This window comes from Tenrec ecaudatus, chromosome 4, assembly GCF_050624435.1.
Source record: "Tenrec ecaudatus isolate mTenEca1 chromosome 4, mTenEca1.hap1, whole genome shotgun sequence".
In the NCBI taxonomy this organism is placed as follows: Eukaryota; Metazoa; Chordata; class Mammalia; order Afrosoricida; family Tenrecidae; genus Tenrec; species Tenrec ecaudatus.
This window is the reverse complement of record NC_134533.1, coordinates 95,265,551-95,280,608: the sequence shown is the minus strand read 5'-3', so window position 1 is coordinate 95,280,608 and position 15,058 is coordinate 95,265,551. Positions and strand designations below refer to the sequence as shown.

The following is a 15,058-nucleotide window of genomic DNA, read 5'->3' as shown; positions in this document are numbered from 1 at the left end:
TAAACATTGTTCCTGATCCATGGAGCTGCAGGTGCTAGTGAAGCGGGAAGAGGAAGCAGGAAAACCACAGCCTGATGGAAGCAGAACTGAATAAATCCAAGATCGACAGTCCTGTGATGGCTTGTGGGGTCAGCAGACAATAAATCAAACAGGAGGTCAGTCACCCAAATGCCGTATCCAGATGCAGCTAAAGTGAGCTATCTTCCACAAAGTGTCAATCTATGCGAAGCACAGGCCACACTCTGAGAGCAGCCCTCTTTAATGGCTGCGAGGCTTTGGCAGCACTCAGGAGCCAGTTCTCTACCCAGGGAAAGCGGGATGCTGACTAAGGAAAACCAAGGAAGAATGATGCATTTGAATGATTGTGCTGGAGACGAATATTGACAGTACCCTGGACTGCTAGAACGCCAGAGATCTGTTTGGAAGGAGTATGGCCAAATTGCTCTTCAGAGGTAAGAACGGGAAGACTTCTATCATACACATTTTGGACTTGCTGTGAGGAGATGAGCAGTCCTTCAGAAGGACATCATGCTTGGTAAAATGGAAGGGCAGCAAAAAAGAGGAAGACTGTCCACGAGATGGATTGACACCCTGACTCTCAATGAGCTCATGCATAGGAACAATTGGAAGGATGGTACTGGACTGTGCAGTGTTTTGAAAGGTTATGAAGAAGGTTGCTGTTGGTCAGAACTAACTCCCTGGGCACCTAACAAACACAAGAACAGCTGCAGTTCTACCCTCTTTTCCCCAAAACTATGTACTGCACAGAAGATCCCATCACACAGCATAGAGTTGACTACAGCATTGCCTCTTTGGGCATTTTTAAGAAGACCTAATAGAACTTCAAAGCATGTCCTGATAAACAAATCAACTATGAGCATTCCACACCGGTGTTAAAACTTATCAACTTCCTTAATAAGCCCTTTATTTGTTAATTTAGTCTATGAATTTCTGAGCCATTGCAATGGATATTAGAACGCAAAGAGATAAAATAGAGAACATCATTATATTAGGTCATATCATGAGATAAACCTGGTTCACCCAAAATGACATAAAATCTAACTATAACTGTGATATATTAATAAAGTCAATTATAAGAAAATTTTGGCTTCCTAGTGCATATTAAAGTGTGTTTACACTGCTATATTTTATTCTGTGGTAGGTGCAATAACACTATGAAAAGTTGGAAATACTGTGATTGTCACCAAAATGTGACACAGAAACACAAAGCTAGCACATGTTGTTGGGAAAATGTCACAAAACACTTTTTGGACTTAGGGTCGATCTAAATGTTACATTTGTTTAAAAGAACAATATTTTCAAAGCTCAATAAAGAGGGTTGTGCCTGTACATATGAATCTCTCTCTCTCTCTCTCTCTCTCTATATATATATATATATATATATATATATATGTCTTTTTTTACTATTTCACTGCATTTCCTTTAAACAAAATCATAAATATAAATTATCTTTTTTATTGAAAAGGTTTACCTTATGTTTAAATAATGAAACTAATATCCCAAATATTTTTGGACACACATTGTCCTTATGGTTATATTTTGTATATCTTGGTTTAGATTTTTAGAAAGAAATTGCTAAAACAAAAATGAATGACTCTTAATATACTTTCAAATTTTCATTAAAAGGCTATTTTATAATCTTGCTATTAGTGCATGAAGATTGAATCTATTGGAAACTCAGAATTGACCGATTTTGTTTTTATATTTTTTATCTGAGGAGTAAAATTTAGATTTTACTTTGAATTTTCTAATTTGATTTAAATGTTCTTCATCATTAATGATATGTATAACCTATTCTTATATTCATTACATTTTTAATACATTATGTTACCTTATGATTGTCTAATTCATAGCATTAACTTATTTTATTTAGTTTTCATTCTTTTTAATACTAATTTGCATACATGATAAACCCTAAAGTTTTCTCTATTGTGTATAATGTTGCTTGAGCTGTGATTTTCTATTTTATTTAGGACTTAAATCTTGATAATTTTTAGAATTGCATGATTTAATTTGTTCAGTATTTTCTTATATACATTTTGAATTCTGTGCCATACTACTTATAACCTTACGTGTTTATATTTTTATCTATCGCTTTTATATGTATGTGCGTATATAGTTGCAGTTGCCCTTTGTTTCATTAGCTTTATGTGAAAACCTCAAGATTTATTGAACTCAGATTTACAGAAGTTCAAAGCCTCTTTGGACTTTATTGTTTCAATTTTAAAGTCGTATTTTCTCTTTTATAAAAATTGTGGTTAAAATATATATATAGTGACATTTTGATTGTTTTTAAGTGCACAGTTCATTGACATTAATTGCATTCATATTGCACAACAAACACCCTTATGTATTCCTGACGATTTTCATCATCAGAAATTCAGTCCCACTTAAAAATATTTCCCAAACCCTCCTTACGCAATTCTCTGATAACCACTAATGAACGTCTTTCTCTATGCTTTGTATATTTTAGTTATTTCATGTTAAGAGGGATCATGCAATATTTGTAAATTAGGTCTAACTTATTCTACCTAGCACAATATTTTCAATTTCATAATGCCCATTCATGTTTTAATATGTACTAGAAATTAGTTTATTTTCATGACTGAATAATATTGCAATATGTGTATACTACAGTTTATTTATCTATTCCATTTATACAATAGCATAGAGAAAAATTCAATTTCCACTTTCTTTGAATTCTCTGAATACAAACTCAACTTTACCCTTAGATATATACCTTAAACTTAGAAATTCCCTTCCTCCTCAGTGTATATTTTTTATTCTATTTTCTTGTCTGCCTCTTAAAGTCAAAGGTATGAAAAGAGATAGATTTCCTTCTAGAATCTTTATAAGTTTTTGTTTCGAGAGTACATTTGAGGGTGTATGTAGCACTGCCTTTTCTTGCCAAAGTACTACTGGGTTATTGCAGGGATATTATGATAGCTTTCAGTTATTATAGCAACGGTCATAAAAGAATTATGAGTTGTAGAAGTAACTCCGGAACAGAGATACTAAACTATTTGGAAATAATGTCATTTGGTTTTAAAATGTTTTCCATTTCATGAGTATAAAAAGTCAGGGGAAAGAAGGATATGCGAGATTCGAGAGATATTAGTATAATATATCACACGGTGTATTAAGAAGTGAAAAAGAGTCTTTTTGGACGGACTGACTAATGGACCATGCAGTCCGGCTTCTTGTCTCTGACGTGTCTAATGTTAAAGCTAGCAATGCAACCAGGAAGTTAAGCATTTTGAAAATAAAGCTCTACCCGTATTCAGTTTTCTCCGTTTCTCACCTGACTATGCTCAGTCCATTTTTTGATATACAGTTAATGGTAATGAAAAATGTAGTGATAATAGCTGCCGATTATTACTGCTTTTATCCTCTTTTATATCTCATAGAGAGCATATAAAGTTCTTCATTTTTACCCCGGACCTGCACACTGGAAACAGAGGCGAAGGGTTAACAGCCAGTTAGCCTACTCTTGTAGCTGCTCAAGCTACTGTTTATGTCGAATTCTTTCCAATTTTGCCTCATGATTTTTTCACAGTAATAGAGACTTTTAAATGTTGTATCAAATTGTATTACATTGAAATAGTATTCTTACCTTTGTAAGTTTTAGGTATCTATACTTTGTAAATGTAATAATATATTTTCCACAAATTCAGCCTTCAAAAGGAATATATGGATGAGGCAATACATATAAAAATACACTGAAAATTAATATGATTAAATCATCTACTTTAGTAAATTCTTCTCCTACCATTCATTGTAGAACTTATGCTTGATGTATCTAGATTTCTATTGCTTTCTGAAGTAGTAATAAAATATATGAATTAACTATTACACAAAGCCAATTCCTTACATTAAAATTTTGATCAAAATATAAGAGAGCACAAAAAACCTTTGATGTTTAAAGTTTTATTTTAAAATGTCATTAATTAGTAATATCATGTGAATTATTATAAACATTCCAATTGACTCATATGCATGTGAAAGCATTATGAGGATATGGAATGCCTCACAGTAATGATGCCTCTGGATTACAATGTTTGCAAACAAATTACATATATCATGGGCTGCCAGAGGCACATGTACATAAGTCTTAGAAGTTTCGTTTGAAAGCTCCTTAAATGGGTGGATGGCTAGACTTCGTCTCATCTACGTTGGACATTTTATCAGAAAGAACCATTCTCTGGAGAAGGACATTCATTCTTGATACACAATAGGGTCCATGAAAAAAAAAGAGAGAGAGAGACCATTCACTAGATGGACTGACACAGTGGGTGTAAGATTGGGCACAATCTTGGAAAGATGTGGTGAGTAGGAACATGTCCAGGCAGTGTTCCATTCAGTTGTCCATGGTGTCATTATGAGCCAAAAGCAACCACTAATGAGTCCAAAGCAACCACTAATATTGACCTCTAACACCAATATTTATATAAATGTTTATTGTTCCTAAGAGATTGTAAATTTTTTTTACTTTTTTCATTTTAATTTTTTAGATTCCTTTAGTTAAAATCAATGTTACTCATTTTAATGCCATAGATGTTATGAATTACACTTAAACTTAGTTGTATTATCTGGGTAGACAAAATTTCTTGATTGGAGAGTGAAGTTATGTTATTTCTACAGGTATTCAATAGAGCTTGTAAAACAAAGCAAAACAAAACAAAATAAAAACTTACTGCCATTCAATCAGTACTGACTCATAGTGGCTCCCCTATGTGTTTCAGACACTTACCCTGTTTACTCAAGTGTGAGCCCAGACTTTCTCCCCGGGCTAGCTGGTGGTTTCCAACTGCTGACCCTATATATGGATCACATGAACTGCCAGCAATGTGGATCATGGCCAAACACATAACCACTACACCACTAGGACTCTTTGAGTTTGTAAACAGGAAGTGGAAAGGTGGAAGTTTCCAACAGGCAGAAGTAAAAAATTATAATTTAAAAAATTCCACAAATGATATCAAGCACATTTAAATTTAAGATAAAATGTTGACAGAAATAAGCTAGAAGGAAGAAAATGCTAATTTGAAGGTTTCTCTTTTTTTGAAAAAAAAAAAAGATCTGTTGAAATCAACCAAACAAAATTGAATAATTTAAAAATGAATCCCTTTCTGACAAGATTTTGAAAGAATGAAGCAAAGGAAAGTAATGAAGGTGAATAGCTATTTTAAAAATCATCACATGGAGAGGAAAGGAGCTTTGAACATGGAATCATTATGGCATGGACATGCACAAACATCAGAAGTAGCACTCGTGACAAGAGGGAGCTCCTTCCTGAAACCAAGCCTCTTTATCTCTGTGATGGAGGAAATGGGAGTGAAGGGACAAGGAGGAGAATAAAGAGAAAGAAACAGAAAGGAAAGGAGGGGGTTGAAGGACAGGGAGTGGAGAGGCCGCACTGGTGGCTGTAGTAGCTACATGTTGGGCTGTGATCCACATGGCCTGCTGTTCAAAACCACCAGCAACTCTGTGGGAGAAATACTGGGCTTTTTACTCCTGTAAACAGTCAAATCTCAGAAAGACACAGGGTGTTGCCAGGAGTCAGTATTGACTCTTTGGCAGTGAATAGAGGTGGCTGTAGGGCATTTCCCACTTTTCTTTAGAAAATAGAATAATGTTTTGTTTAGTTTGGTTTTGCTATTTTTAAATATTTATATGTGTGTGCTGGTGTGGATCCATTTACGCTACTACTCATAAATGTAATACAGTGAATTCCTTAGGAGAGGGTACCCCACAAAAACAGGAATTGCGCTGGTCAGAGCAGACCTTTCACAGTACACATTTTTCCTGCTAGGCGAGCATGGAGCAACTAGCCTGAGTAAGTGCACACAGAGGCATTACCTGGGAAGTTTCTTTCTGGTCACAGTGAACAATTTTTGTAAAAGCAATTTTGCTTGAGGCTCATTTATTATGATGGCTGATTTAAGAGAACAGTATGCAGCTGTGAAATTTTGTTTCCTGCTTGGAAACAATGCAACAGAAACTGTTGTGGTACTGACCACAGTTTACAAGGACAGCGCTATGGGGAAAATTCAAGTGTTTACCAGTGGTTTTCTCATTTCAAAAAAGGTGAAATGTCGATTGATAACAAACCTCATTCTGGATATCTGTGAACTTCCCAACAAAAAAATGTTGACTTGCAGTACATTTTGAGTTCATTCCACCAGGTCAGACTGTTAATCAAGCTATCTATTTACATATTATGAAAAGACTACATAACATGTGTGACAAAAAGGGCCTGATTTGTGGTACATGGGGGGTGGTTTTGCCACTCTGACAATGCACTAGCTCATGCAACCATCTCAGTGCACCACTCTTTGCCACCAAACTGCATGCCTCTCTTGCCCCATGCACCTAACCTCAATCCGTATGACTTCTTTCTCTTTCTGCAAATGAAGAGGGATGTGAAAGGACAGCTATCTAACAACATAGAAGAGGTGAAGAAAAATGAAGGAGGGGCTGTCAGCCATCCAAACAAATGAGTTTGAAAAATGTTTCCAACACTGGAATCACAGATTTGACAAATGTATGAAGTGTAATGGAGAGTACTTTGAAGGTGATAAGATTGTTTTGTAAAAAATTTTAAAACATCTTTGAAAAAAAATCCCATTTTTTCCGTGGTGGTGGTGGGGGTGTATCTCTTATAGTATAACTCCCATAGGTATAGTCTTTGTAACTCCCACCACACAACTTTTCCTTGCTGAGTCTGGTTAAGAGAAGGTGGGGAAAAAAGCTCTTAAAGTTTTATGATTCTGTTGTGAGTGATAGTTAACAGAGCTAATTGTGATTGTAAACACTTAGAACTCTAACATGCAAGTTTTCTACTGTGCTGGGTATAAAATGAGCCATCCTATCATTAGAAAAGTTGAGCTTACCACCATCAACAAAGAGGAGCCAATGGAGTATGTCCTTTCACCTCTAAGATCCCTGTGAATTGAAGCTAGGTTGAGGGAGAGATAGTTATGACATTGGAGCAGCAGTAACAGAGCCAAAAGCTAGAGTAGTGTTTCTCAAAGTGGCAGTTCAGCTTCCCAGGGGGCACTGATTGATCCAGGGTTGCTATGAAATCTGATACCTACACTTTATCCTGGATTATGGGTTATTATGCAAAACATTTTAATTGTATTGATGTTTTTTTTTTCCTGAAAAGGGGCCAGTGGGTAAGTAAGTTTAGGAAACTATGAGCTAGAGCATATGAAAGAACAGTGGGCATGTATTGAGTATAGATCTGTGCTCAGGGAAGTGACTTATATGTGGATTGGGGTGTCTCTGAGCATTTAATTGGGAAGCTAGGCTTGTGATTCACTGAGAAAGAGCTGAGAACCTGGGTGAGGTGGTTTGTCCTTTGGGTATTTATCAGCAAAGCAAAAACAACACACACACACACAGACACCTTTGTAACAGTGCTTAAATAAAGCATAGGCCTAAGGGCTACCTAACAGACAAGCAGAAAACCAGAGAAATGCCTGGTAGTGGCCATAGCTTAGAAGAAGTCCTTACCAAAGAACTACAACCTGAGCATTGCTAATCCTTTATTGTAATCTCTTCATATCCCTAATGACTCCTCTAACTATGAGTATGATCTGTGAGTTTTGTGTGGCCATTGCAATGATATTTCCAACCCAGCAGAGAGTACCTTAGAAACAGGGATTGGTATCAGAACTGGTAAAGAATGTTTGAAAGCAGAGGCATATCTGGCTTCTGCTTCAGAGTAATTGGACTTGGGCTAATTTGGAGTTTGATTCTCTTTCACTGTAGTGAAGATGGAGGAAGCCATATTGCGTCCCATGCCCGTTTAACAATAGCTTTCCAAATCAAGAGAAATGATGCCCAGATTTTAGGGAGAAATTATCACAGCCATTTAAAATCTGATGCTGATGCCATCATCTACCGGACCTTTGGCTCTTTTTTGGAAGGAGGGCGAGGGTGTTCTGCAGGTGGGAGGAAAATCATCTGTTGGACAAAATGATAAGCTATGGAGGTTTGTATTAGAGTTGCTCTTGGCATTCTGTTTCCAGGTGGCATTAGTCTTATGGAAGAACCTTGCCTATACTGAACTTGACAGCATTTTAGCCACATAACTTGCTTAAGACACTGCTATGCAAGTAAAAGGAATATAACTAATTCATGAACTAAAGCTTTGAGATAAAATCCATCAACTCTGCCAATTTTCTTTTTCCCTCTACCTAAGCTTTTCTAACCTGGTGGTTTCACTTATTTTACATCTTTAAGCCTGGATCCTAGTAGGAAGAAGGGCCACAGGCCTATACACAGCTGAAACATGATATGGATGAGAGAGAAATATTGTTGTACTCTAGAAAGGCTTGGGAAGTATGTGTTATTACAGTATAAATTGATTCAGCCAACTAACAAGCATTTCAGCAGATCAATGACAGATCAGAGTCACAGAGAACCGGAGCACTTCAGAATAAATTGCTGGGGCCACTCTTGTGCCATCCTACTATCCTTCCAATGGCAGAGCCCATTGATGTCACCACCTTGTAAGTCCTTCCCATTGCCAATCTCCCTTTTTGCCTCTCCCTTTCTACTTTATCAAGCATGATGGTCTTCCTCAAGGACTGGTCCCACCTGACAACATGGCGCCATTGTTCCTTCTAAATCCCATTCTGGTTACACTTTCCCAAGACCGATTAGTTCATTCTTTTGGAGTTCATGGCCTATTCCATAGTATTTACCAATACCTTATTTTAAATATATACATCTATATAGAGATATATATATTTATGTTACCAAAGAAACCAAACTTACTACCATTGAGTCAGTGCTAGCTCATGGTGACCCCTGCGGGTTTCTGAGGCTGTAACTGTTTGGGGGAGTAGAAAGCCCAATATCTCTCCCAAGGAGCTGCTCATGGTTATGAACTGCAGACCATGTGCATCGCCGCCCAGTGCTAACCTCTTCACCAACTGAGCTAGGGCTTCTTCATTCATTGTTCAGATTTCACATGCATATGAGGGGATTGGAAGTGTCACATCATCTTAGTCTTCAAAGTGACATATTTCAAACACGTTAAAGAGATCTTTTACAGTAATTTTTCCAAATTTTGTACATTGGCTTTGTGTTAATCTGGGTAGATGAAAGAAACAAATCCATAGAAACTCATATGTGTATAAGAGAGTTTTATATAAAGGGTAATTGTGCATGAAGAAAGCATTCCAATCCTGTCCAGTACAAGCCCATAATTCTGATATTAGTCCCTATGTCCAGTATAAATCTATAAACTTCTCTTAAACTCACAAAACACATGTAATGATGTCAAAAGTAGGACAATCTTTGGATCCAGTGGTAGAAAATCTTTGGATCCAGTGGTGTTGTAAGCATCTCAGCGCTGGCAGAATCTTCATGTGGTTTCTCCAGCATCAGGGCTGCATCAGGCTAGGTCCATGTGGTTTCTCCAGACTAGGGCACTAGGGTAGTTCCATGTGTCTTGTCAGCTGCAATGTCTCGCAGAAAGTGAGTAAAATGAAGTGTTTCCTGCCTCCAAGGAAGAAATTCAGGATTTCCCAGAATTCTCAGGAAAAGGCCATGCCCACACAGGGGTAAATCTACCCTGTCCTAGTAGGGTCTCCATGAGTCATAATTGACTCGGTGGCAGTGAACTAGAGAAGTGATTCAAATGATCACTAAATAACACAAAAAGTTTATAGCTGCATTGTGGGAGCATAGTAAATTTTCTCTCTCTCTCTCTCTCTCTCTCTCTCTCTCTCTCTCTCTCTCTCTCTCTCTCTCTCTCTCCAAAACACACCAGAAACTATTTTTTAAAATAAATTTGACTTCTCAGAAAACACAGAGGTTACTTATTATTTAACCACAAAGTTCCTGATTAATAACTGAATGTATGGCACTTCCATCCATGTTTTCTGGTGTTAACCAAAGTACGAAAAATTATATGACCTTCTGCAAAATGTACCCATTGCACAAACAATTGAAGCCAATGAAGTCCTTTTATTTATTTATTATTAATAAATCTTTTTATTGGGGCTCATACAACCCTGATCACAATCCATACATACATCAATTGAGCAAAGCACCCTTATACATTCGTTGCACTCGTCATTCTCAAAATTCGCCTCCACTTGGGTTCCTGGAGTCAGTTCGGTTTCCCTTTCCCCCTCCCACTTCCTCCCCAATCCCGCCTACCCCCTGGTCCTTTAATAGTTTATAAATAATTATTATATCTTATCTTACACTGCCTGGCGTCTCCCCTCACCCACCCTCCCATTGCCCATCTCCCAGAGAGGAGGTCACACATGGATCTCCAAGATCGGGTCTCCCTTTCTACACCCCCTTCCCTAATCCCCATGCATTTTATAAAGCTTCTATTCAGATGAATCAAAGTGGATTGATTTAACTCAAGCAATGAAGACAGGCATAAAATTATAAAATGCAGCACGCACAGCACAAGACGGAAGGGCTCTGCACACTCAGGCAGAGAGTGGACAAACAGAAATGGCCTTGAAGAAGGAGCATGCGATGTTGAAGACATGTCACGAAGGAAGGAAAAGGCAGGCTGAGAGGCTATTAGATGGAAAAGGGTACTCTGTATTATGCACCATATGTACTTTTAGGTTTCATTTCATTGACATAAGAAGAAATGAACATTTCTTTACAGGGTCAGAATGGTAAATGTTGATTTTTTTTACAAGAATAAGCAAACCTATTAATCGCCACTAACTACTTTGATAATATTTTTACAGAGAATTTCATTTGGTAAAGGAAGCAAAAGGAAGTAAGTGTTTGGGTTTCAGGTAATGTGGAAATTGAGAAATGAATTTAGTGTTGCTTGTTTGCTTATTTAAGATGGACATTTCTGATGAACATTTTATGCAACTAAACAGGAGCAACAATACAGTGCAGTGCCTTAGAGCTCTGACCCTGGATCCCTATTGCCTGGTCTCAAATTCTGATTCAATGTCCTTATCTACAAGATGGAGTTGATCATTGTAAACCATATAATTGAATGAAGATTAATGAACCGAGAACTGTAAAGCCCTTAAGAATGTTCCTGGCACCCTGTAGGCACTATATATTATTAACTGTAAAGAGGAGGAGGACATTATTGGTATATGAGAGATAGAACAAAATTGCAATCGTAAATGAGTTGAATGAAAATGAGGACAGGAGACAGTGCACAGCTAAGAGGTTGATCTTATATCTGAGCAGGCATACTTTATTCACTGTAGCAGAGGAAGGTCAGAGTGTGTGTCAGTGAGATATGCAATATGTAAGTTGACTTTCTTTATTAAGAGATGATTTATGAAGAACAAATCTCTGACATATTTGGCATTGTATGACAAAGGCATACCTTGGAGACATTCCATGTTTGGCTCCACACCACTCTAATAATGTGGATATTGTGATAAAATCAGTCACAATTTTTTTGGTTTTCCAGTGCATATAGAAATTAATTTCTATCCTACTGAACTCTATTAAGAGTATAACACAATTATGAAATATTTCAAGTTATGTGAGAATTGCCAGCATGTCACACAGACACAGTATTATAATTCATAATATTTGGAAAATGTGCCAATAGACTTACAAAATAGAGGGTTTCCATAAATCAGTGTTTCTCAACCTTCCTAATGTCATGACCCTTTAATACAGTTCCTCAAGTTGTGGTGGCCCCCCCAATCATAAAATTATTTTGTTGCTACTTCATCACTGTCATTTTGCTACTGCTATGAATCAGAGGCCCCTGTGAGAGGGGCGTTCAACCTCCAAAGAGGACTGAGAGCAGCCATTGTAAATGAATAAATGCAATAAAGCACAGGACAACAAACAACTTTATCTGTGTTCTCACAGAGTAAGACAATTTATTTATTTGGGATAACTATTTGAGAATAAAACTTGAATCAAATTATTCCTTCTTATAGTGTTCTCATTCCAAAATACATTTTTAAAGCTAAATCCAGAAAAGTTGAAGAACACACCTAAAAATATCTTATCTGAAGAGAGAGTGGGTTAATTTCATGGCTTTGTTAATTTTCATGTATTTAAAATGATCAACTCAGCATAATATGAATACATAAGTAAAAAGAAATAAGAGCATGAGTAATTGCGTGAGGCCATTCAATCATAAAACAATCACACTCATTTTTTTTTCTCCAAAAAGAACAATGACATTAAGATTAAAGAAAATGATTTCCCTTATGGATTACTTTTAAACACCCACAGATACACAATTAACTAGAAAGTTAAATCGCACATGGCCATGCTGTTGTTGTTTTTTTAATATGCAACTATAAGGGCAGAACAATAGTGATTAAACATGTCGGGCCACTTAATCCAAATATTCTCATTGATATTTGTAGTTTTCTTTGTCTTTCAAAGTTAGAGGCGATTTGCGTTCAAAACCGGAATCATCACTCCACTTGTGCCATTATCGATAGGCAGTATTTTCAGATGAGACCAAGATCTCATGACGTAATAGACAACAAGCGTGAGGGAGTAGATGTGGAACTTAAGATCAACACTAATTGTTAGTTTTTCCTTCCTTCATGCAATGAGTTTTAAGTTCATTACATTGTAGACAGTCTAAGTAGGTTTTGCCGAGCCTAATAAGAAACAACAAGCAGTTATTTTCCAATTCTAGGGCAAGTCATAGCATCAGCACATTGTTTTCACTCACCGTCATTGAGTCGGTTCAGACGCAGAGTGACCGTACAGGACACAGAAGAACTCCCCCTGTGGGTTTCTGAGACTCCACCCTTTTGGGGGGATAGGAAGCTTCATCTTTCTCCCTCCTAGTGGTTGCCAACCTTGAGGCCGCAGCCCAACATGTAACCAGTATGGTGCCAGGACTCCTTAGGATATTATTTTAGGACAGAACATTTTCTAGATTCCTTGTGCTTATTTGAGGTTGTCAGTGATTTGATGTTAAAAGTATTCATAGGAAAATGTTTACTAACATATTAAATTATGGTACTACTAATATTGCCTCCAAATACACTCATTTAAAATAAAACCGTGAACTCCAGAGAAAGTAAACCGATATTATAAGATCTGCAAGTAGGAAATAAAGAAATGTAATGTTCAATAAGTGATTGTTTGGTTGCAAATAGAATTAAAATAATAAAATCACCTTAGTGCATAAACTAAGGAGCCCTAGAGGTAGAGTCAATGACAAGCTGATCTGCTGGCAAGTCAAACTCGCCAACTACCCGCTTCTAGAAAGATTTACAACCTCAGAATCCCTGAAGAGTAACTCTGCTCTGACCTTTAGGGTCTCTGTGAGTCAGAATAGACTTGACGGCAGAGTTTTTGATCTGTTTAGTGCCTCAACTGTTATAAAAAGTAATCTATCTACATAAGTTCTTATCTGACCCTAAGTTTAAGGGTCATAAGTATTCTTTCGTTAATATGACCTACTGCAAATCCATCTTCCTATTTTTCTTCAGAACTTGTTGGTACATTTTCATTCTTTGTGGGCCCTGTGGTCTCTACTGCTGACGTTGGTCACTGAGTTGATTATGACTCCTGCTATATGTTTGTATGGAAGCATTCACAGACAAAAATGAAAATTCACTGGTGTGGGTCTATTAAAATAAAAATTGTTTATAGAAACAGACTGCAAGTCATCCATAGTTTTCCCACCACTGATCTATCAGATTATTAATATGACTAAGTCATATAGAAAATTTGACTTTAAAACTCTTTCAGAATTTGAAAAGAAGAACTTAAATGTATACATCATATTTATATGCCATTAATAAAAGTTTATAAACTAGATTAGCAAAAACAATTCTAGTTATTTTTCCTTAGGGAATCACTCATTGGCTAAGGAGATTTCTTGTGTTGATGGTCCAATGGTTGACAGTTTTATTTTGTTAATTGAGATGACACAGAAGAAAGCCTTTAGTTATTGTTGCACGATTTTTTACATATAAAACAGTCTTTTTTCTCCCTCGGAATATGAAAACATATGAAAGGAGGAAACCAAAAAAAACTCACCAAACTTCAGTTCCCGTCGTCAGCTATTTTGTTGCTGGAATTGTACTGCCCTGGCATTTTGAAGAATCCATACCTTAAAAGCATATTTATGGGCACCCACTAACCTGGGCAATACATGAATATATTCAGAACCTACTACCTTCAATATTCAGTGTGCATCAGCGTAAATAAAACAAAAAAATCCTTAAAATTGAATCAATAAGCCTGGATTGTGATCCAAGTGGTTTTTTTTTTAATAAAGGATAGAAGTGGGTTTTTGGTTTTTTTATAAAGGATAGAAGCAGTTTCGGGCCTTACAGTAAACTGAACACAAGCCAGAGAGCTCACAGCACAGCTGCACGGGACCTCGGTCCGGCCGTGCTGAACTGCATGTGAGCCTCTGCGAGCGAGCGGGTGGTCTCAGTTTCTGGCTTTATTAGCAGCCTCCCCAACCCCATTGGGAGGAGTGGTCGACAGTACTGCTTGACCCTGTTGGCTGAATTAAAATCACCTGACCGAGGCGAGCCATTTCTCATGTGAGAAAAGTAACAATTTCTTTAAAGTGTTGAAAAGCAAATGCCGTAGGTCATTGTGAAAACCAAGGTGCATTTAACCTACATCATATCTTTTATTACTTCAGATGAATGCATAAATTGGACAATAAATAAACTGAAGAATAACTGATTACTTGAATTTTGGCATTAGCAAAGAATATTGAATCTACTATGGACTGCCAGGAGGACAAACAAATGTCTTGGAATAAACACAGGCAGAATTCTCAGCTGTGATGATGCAGAGACTTCATGCTCTTTAAACAAGCCATTGAGAGCATCCGGTCCCTGGACCAGAGCCTCATGGCCTGCCTGCAACAGTGGCTGTGACCGTGAGGTCAAACAAAGGGTACGGTGCGTCTGCTGTCAGCCAGCTGGGGTTCATTCCGTGGTAAGTAGGATCAGTTTGAATCAGAATTGACTCAAACACACGTGACAACAGCAACTGTAAGCAATCCCAAGGCTTGGTTTTTAATATCACCTGATCCTCTACAAAGTGACTGATAGTATAAATT

At 37.1% G+C, this 15,058-nt stretch overlaps 1 pseudogene; it reads left to right on the top strand.

Moving 5' to 3' along the window:
* The first annotated feature begins 430 nt into the window (after positions 1 to 430).
* LOC142445965 (myeloid-derived growth factor pseudogene) overlaps positions 431 to 15,058 on the top strand; it is a 135,661-nt pseudogene continuing 121,033 nt past the window's right edge.